The sequence below is a fragment of the Rhinolophus sinicus genome, chromosome 12, assembly GCF_057876585.1.
Source record: "Rhinolophus sinicus isolate RSI-liver-muscle chromosome 12, RSI-T2T, whole genome shotgun sequence".
In the NCBI taxonomy this organism is placed as follows: Eukaryota; Metazoa; Chordata; class Mammalia; order Chiroptera; family Rhinolophidae; genus Rhinolophus; species Rhinolophus sinicus.
The window spans coordinates 7480953-7486902 of NC_142512.1; positions in this window are offsets into that span (position 1 = coordinate 7480953).

The window sequence follows — 5950 nt, forward strand, 5'->3', positions numbered from 1 at the left end:
TAGTTGCAGGGCGTGTAGCCCACCATCCAATGCGGGAATTGAACCAGCTACCATTGTTGTTAAGAGTTTGGACTCTAAACAACTGAGCCATCTGGCCACCTCTCCGGCAGCTCAGCAGCAGCTCGTTGTCTTCAATCTAGCTGTGGAGGGTGCAGCTCACTGGCCCATGTGGGAATCAAACCGGCAACCCTGTTGTTAAGAGCTTGTACTCTAACCAACTGAGCCATCCAGCCACCCCAGTAGCTATTTTTCTTGAGAAAAACTTGTGGGTCAGGTGAAACATAGTGAAAATGACTCCATGTTATTGCCTTTATGGAAATAGGGAAGCAAACTTTGCATGTTGTAGTTGCCCAATGAAGTATTGGTAAAGTCATTTTTCTTTACTTAAACTAAGGTTCCAGGCACTGAATGTCCCAATAGGATGGGGACACAAATCCTGTCTTCCAAAATAGAGTGCTGGTTAAGCAGGTGGGTTCTGGAGCCAGATTGCCTAGGTTGAAATCCTAGGTCTGCCCACCCACCCTTCTGCTAGTTGTATGGCCTTGATCAGGTTATTCAATTTCTTTCAGAGTCAGTTTTCTCATCGAAAAAATGGGGATTAAAAACTACCTAACTTCTAGGGTGGCTACGAGAACCAAGTGAGATCATTGGCATAAAGCTCTTGGTATATTGCCTGGCTCCTGATGAGCCCTCAATAAAGGATGGCAATGATTATCATTATTTTTTCAAAGAGCTATACAGTGGTACCTTGGTTTTCAAACATAATCCACGAGTTCTGAAACGTTTGAAAACAGCTGACAGCTGGGCCTCAGGATCTTGCACTCAGTGGAAGCCATGTGACATGTTTGACTTCTAAGTTGTGTTCGAAAACCGAAGCATTTACTTCTGGTTTATGGCGTTCACAAACCAAAATGTTCATCAATGGAGACGTTCGAAAACTGAGGTACCACTGTAGTTCTGTAGGCGTATGAATGATTACAGTGCAATATAATTGTGTCAGAAGACATACGATCAAAGGGCCATGGGGTGCAATGAAGGAAAAAATCAATTCTATGCGGGATGGGTAGCAGGGGAGGGGAGGCTTTTTTTTTTTTTTTTTGCAGGATTGCAACCTGGAGCCAAGATCTAGACCATGTATACACATATATATTTGGGGGCTGCTGTTGTGCTTTAAAAGATTTTCAAATTCAATTCTGTTAGGAAGGCAGTCACCTCTACCTCTCCTTAATGATCTGAACTAATTTGTACTTGAATTGGGCTCATTTGACATTTATGTCCCTAAACTGTTGCTCAAGGCCCTTAAGTTCTGTGCCCCACCTTGGAAGATGTCCTTTGACCTGGAATTTAAAGTTTCGTTCTGAATTAGCCAGACAGGAAGCAAAAGGGTACAGGGAGAGGGTTGTGGGATTTCTATTTACTTAGTTATTTACTTACTTACTTACTTAGTACACAAAATTACTATACGATTAGTTCTCTTCCCCATGCTTCCTTTTAAAAATTAGTTTTTCTATAATGAATAAGTCATACAAGCCTATGTTAAAACCAACTAGACAAAACGAGAACCAAGTTTCCCATCTCTGGCCTGTGCTCTTCCTTTCCCTCCTCAGATGCGGTTGGAATTTCAGATTTTTTTAGCATTCCAGAGACCAATCATCTATGCATATTCAAACATTAAAATGTGTATTTCTCTCTCTCATCCATTTTATGAGAACAGTCTTTGAAAATATTTTTAATAAAACATGAAAACAAAACCCACAAAATATAAAAACAAGGCTCAGAACCAAGTCGTTTTGTTTTTGTTTTCACTTCAATTACAGAATTTTCTCAAGTGTACACATGAACAGAGAGGCAAGTACAATGAATGCTCACATACCCATCACCCACCTTCATTTATCCACTCTTACACATTTTTTCCCCACTTATAACTTACTTTCTTTAGTTTTGCTTACTTTCCCTTGGGGTTATGGTATTTTAAAGGCCTTGCCATTTTTACATAAGTATTTATTGTGATTATTGTACATACAGACTTGCCTCATTAATTTAAATAGAAACATAGAATTTCCATTACGAATAACACTTGCATCACAGGGATACAAGGAGAACAGAGAGAGCAGGGGATTGAAAACCTATTTGAAGAAATAATGACTGAAAGCTTCCTTAACTTGGTGAAGGAAATGGACTTACAAGCCCAGGAAGCACAGAGAGTCCCAAACAAGATGAACCTAAAGAGGCCAACATGAAGACACATCATAATTGAGATGCCAAAGGGAGAATCTTAAAAGCAGCAAGAGAAGAGCAGTTAGTTACCTACCAGGGGGCTCCCATAAAACTACAGCTGATTTCTCAACAGAAACATTGCAGACCAGAAGGAATTGGCACAAACATTCACAGTGATGAAAAGCAAGGACCTACAACCAAGATTACTCATCCAGGAAGCTATCATTTAGAATCGAAGGACAGATAAAGAGCTTCCCAGGCAAAAAAAAGCTAAAGGAGTTCATCACCACCAAAACAGTACTGCAAGAAATGTTAAAGGGACTTTTTTAAGGAGAAGAAGGGAAACAAAATAAAAAATATGAAAATAAAATGGCGATAATTACGAGGTCCAGCAATTAAGTTCACGAACTCATCGTAAAAAAAGTGCTACTTACCTCATTGCTGAATATCACTATGGTCACCTTCGAAGTATTCCCCTTGGGAAGCTATGCACCGATGCCAATGCCTAGTCCACCCTTCAAAGCAATTCTGGAACTCTTTTTCTGGAATGGCCATCAGAGCTGTCGTCGTATTACCCTTGATGTCCTGAATGTCATCAAAGTGTCTTCCTTTCAACATTTCCTTTATCTTTGGGTAAATAAAGAAGTCATTGGGGGCCAGATCAGGTGAGTAAGGAGGGAGTTCCAATACAGTTATTTGTTTACTGGCTAAAAACTCCCTCACAGACAGTGCCGTGTGAGCTGGTGCATTGTCGTGATGCAAGAACCATGAATTGTTGGCAAAAAGTTCAGGTCACTCTAACTTTTTCATGCAGCCTTTTCAGCACTTCCAAATAGTAAACTTGAATAATCCCTCTGATATAAAAAAATGTTAGCAACAGCATTGTAACAAAGTTCGTGAACTTAATTGTCAGACTTCATATGTACTTGTCAATAATCACTTTAAATATAAATATATGAAATGCTCCAGAAGACATAGGGTGGTGAATGGATAAGAAAACAAGACCCATACATATGCTGCCTACAAGAGACCTACTTCAGATTGAAAGACACACATAGACTGAATAAAAAGAAATGGAAAAAAGATATTTCATGCCAATAGAAATGAAAAAAATACCTGGGGTAGCAATACTTATATCAGACAAAATAGATATTAAAAGAAAGGCTATTATAAGAGACAAAGAAGGACATTTCATAATGATAAAGGGATCAATCCAACAACAGGATATAATGCTTGTAAACACCCAACATAGGAGCACCTAAATATATAAAGCAAATATTGACAAGTGAATTCAGTAAAGCAGCAGGATATAAAATTAATATTCAGAAATTGGTTGTATTTTTATACACCAATAACAAACTATTGGGAAGAGATATTAAGAAAACAATCCCATTTACAATTGCATAAAAGAATACCTAGGAATGAATTTAACCAAGAAGGTAAAACACCTGTACTAGGAAAATTATGACATTGAAAGAGATACACTTAAATGGAAACATATATTGTACTCATAGATAGGAAAAATTAACATCATTAAAATGTCCATTCTCCAAAGCAATCTATAGATTCAATGCAATCCCTATCAAAATACCAATGATATTTTTAATAGGTGTAGAACAAATAATCCTGAAATTTATATGGAATGGCAAAAGACCTCGAATAGCCATAGCAATCTTGAGAAAGAAGAACAAAATTGGAGGTATTGTGCTATCTGATATCAAACTGTACTACAAGTCTATAGTAATCAAAACAGCACGTCACTGGCGTAAAAACAGACACACAGATCAATGGAACAAAATAGAGAGCTCAGAAATAAACCCATACGTATATGGTCATTTAATCTATAACAAAGCAGGCAAGAATATTCAATGGGGTAAAGACAGTCTATTCAATAAATAGTGTTGGGAAAACTGGACAAATACATGCAAAAAATGAAACTGGACCACCTTCTTATACCTATACAAGAATAAACTAAAAAATGGATTAAAGATTTAAATGTAAGACCCAAAACCATAAAACTCCTAGAAGAAAATATACACAGTAAACTCTCTGACATTGCTCTTAGAGATATACTTTTTGATGTATCTCCTCAGGCAAGGGAAACAAAAGAAAAAAAGAAACAAATGGGACTACATCAAACTAAAAAGTTTTTTGCACAGCAAAAGAAACCTTCAACAAAAAGACAACCTCCTGAATGGGAGAAGATATTTGCCAATGATACATTTGATAAGAGTTTAATATCCAAAATATATAAAGAACTCATACAACTTAGCACCAAAAAACTCCCAAACAATCCAATTAAAAAACAACAGAGGACCTGAATAGACATTTCTTCAAAGAATATATACACATGGCCAATAGACATATGAAAAGATGCTCAACATCACTAATCACCAGAGAAATGCAAATTGAAGCCACAATGAGATACCACCTCCTACCTGTCAGGATGGCTATCATTAATAAATCAACAAACAACAAGTGTTGGGGAGGATGTGGAGAAAAGGGAACCCTCAAGCACTGTTAGTGGGATTTCAAATTGGTGCAGCCATTATGGAAAACAGTATGGCGATTCCTCAAAAAATTAATAATAAAACTACCATATGACCCAGCAATCCCACTTCTGGGTATTTATTGGAAGAAATCCCAACACTAATTCGAAAAGATGTATGCATCCCTATGTTCACTGCAGCATTATTTACAACAGCCAAGACGTGGAAGCAACCTAAGTGTCCGTTGATAGATGACTGGATAAAGAAGAAGTGGAATCTAAAAAACAAAACAAATGAATTACAAAACAGAAACAAATTCATAGATACAGAGAACAAACTGATGGTTGCCAGATGGCAGGATGGTTGGCGAGTTGGATGAAAAAGGTGAAGGGAGTAAGAAGTGTAAATTGGCAGTTACAAAATAGTTACAGGGATGTAAAGTACAACATGGGGAATATAGACAATAATGCTGTAATAATTATGTGTTATATTAAGTGGGTACTAGACTTACCGTGCGATCACTTCATAAGTTATATAAGTATCCAACCACTATGCTGTACATCTGAAACCAACATAAGATTGAATGTCAAATGTAACTGAAAAATAAAAAAAATAAAAAGAATTTCCATTATGTGGATACTCCATATTTTAATCAGTCTCCTCTTGATCAGCATTTAGTTAGTCTCCAGACTCTTGGCATTGTAAGTGATGTCACTGGATGCATTCAGCTTTAAGCCGTTATGTTACTATTTAAGGCATCCATTCTCCTGCCTGCGGAGTAGGATTAAAATGGCAGAATTGGTATTTCCCACCAATAGCTCCAAGATCTGTACACATTTCAGTGGAGAAGACATTGTTTTGCATTTTGTCTCCACCTCCCCAGTCCCCAAATGTGTTTTATCAGCTAGGATTAGGTTCAACTGTAAGTGTGAGAAAATCCCAAACAGTGGCTTAAACCAGATAGAATTTCATTTCTTTCTCATGTATAAACCTGGCTGTTGGAGGGGCAGAGTGGGAGTGGCCCTCCACAGTGCCAAGAATCTGAGCTCTTTATCATGTTGTTCTGCTGTATGTGGCTTCCATTCCCAAAATCATCATATGGTACAAAATGGCTGATCTAGCACCAGCCATCATGTCTGTATTCCAGGCAGCAAGAAAGAGGAAAGGAAAGGATAAAGACACCCTCTCTCTTTTTAGGGATGTTTCCTGAAAGTTGCACATACCGCTTTCACTTATAATTCATG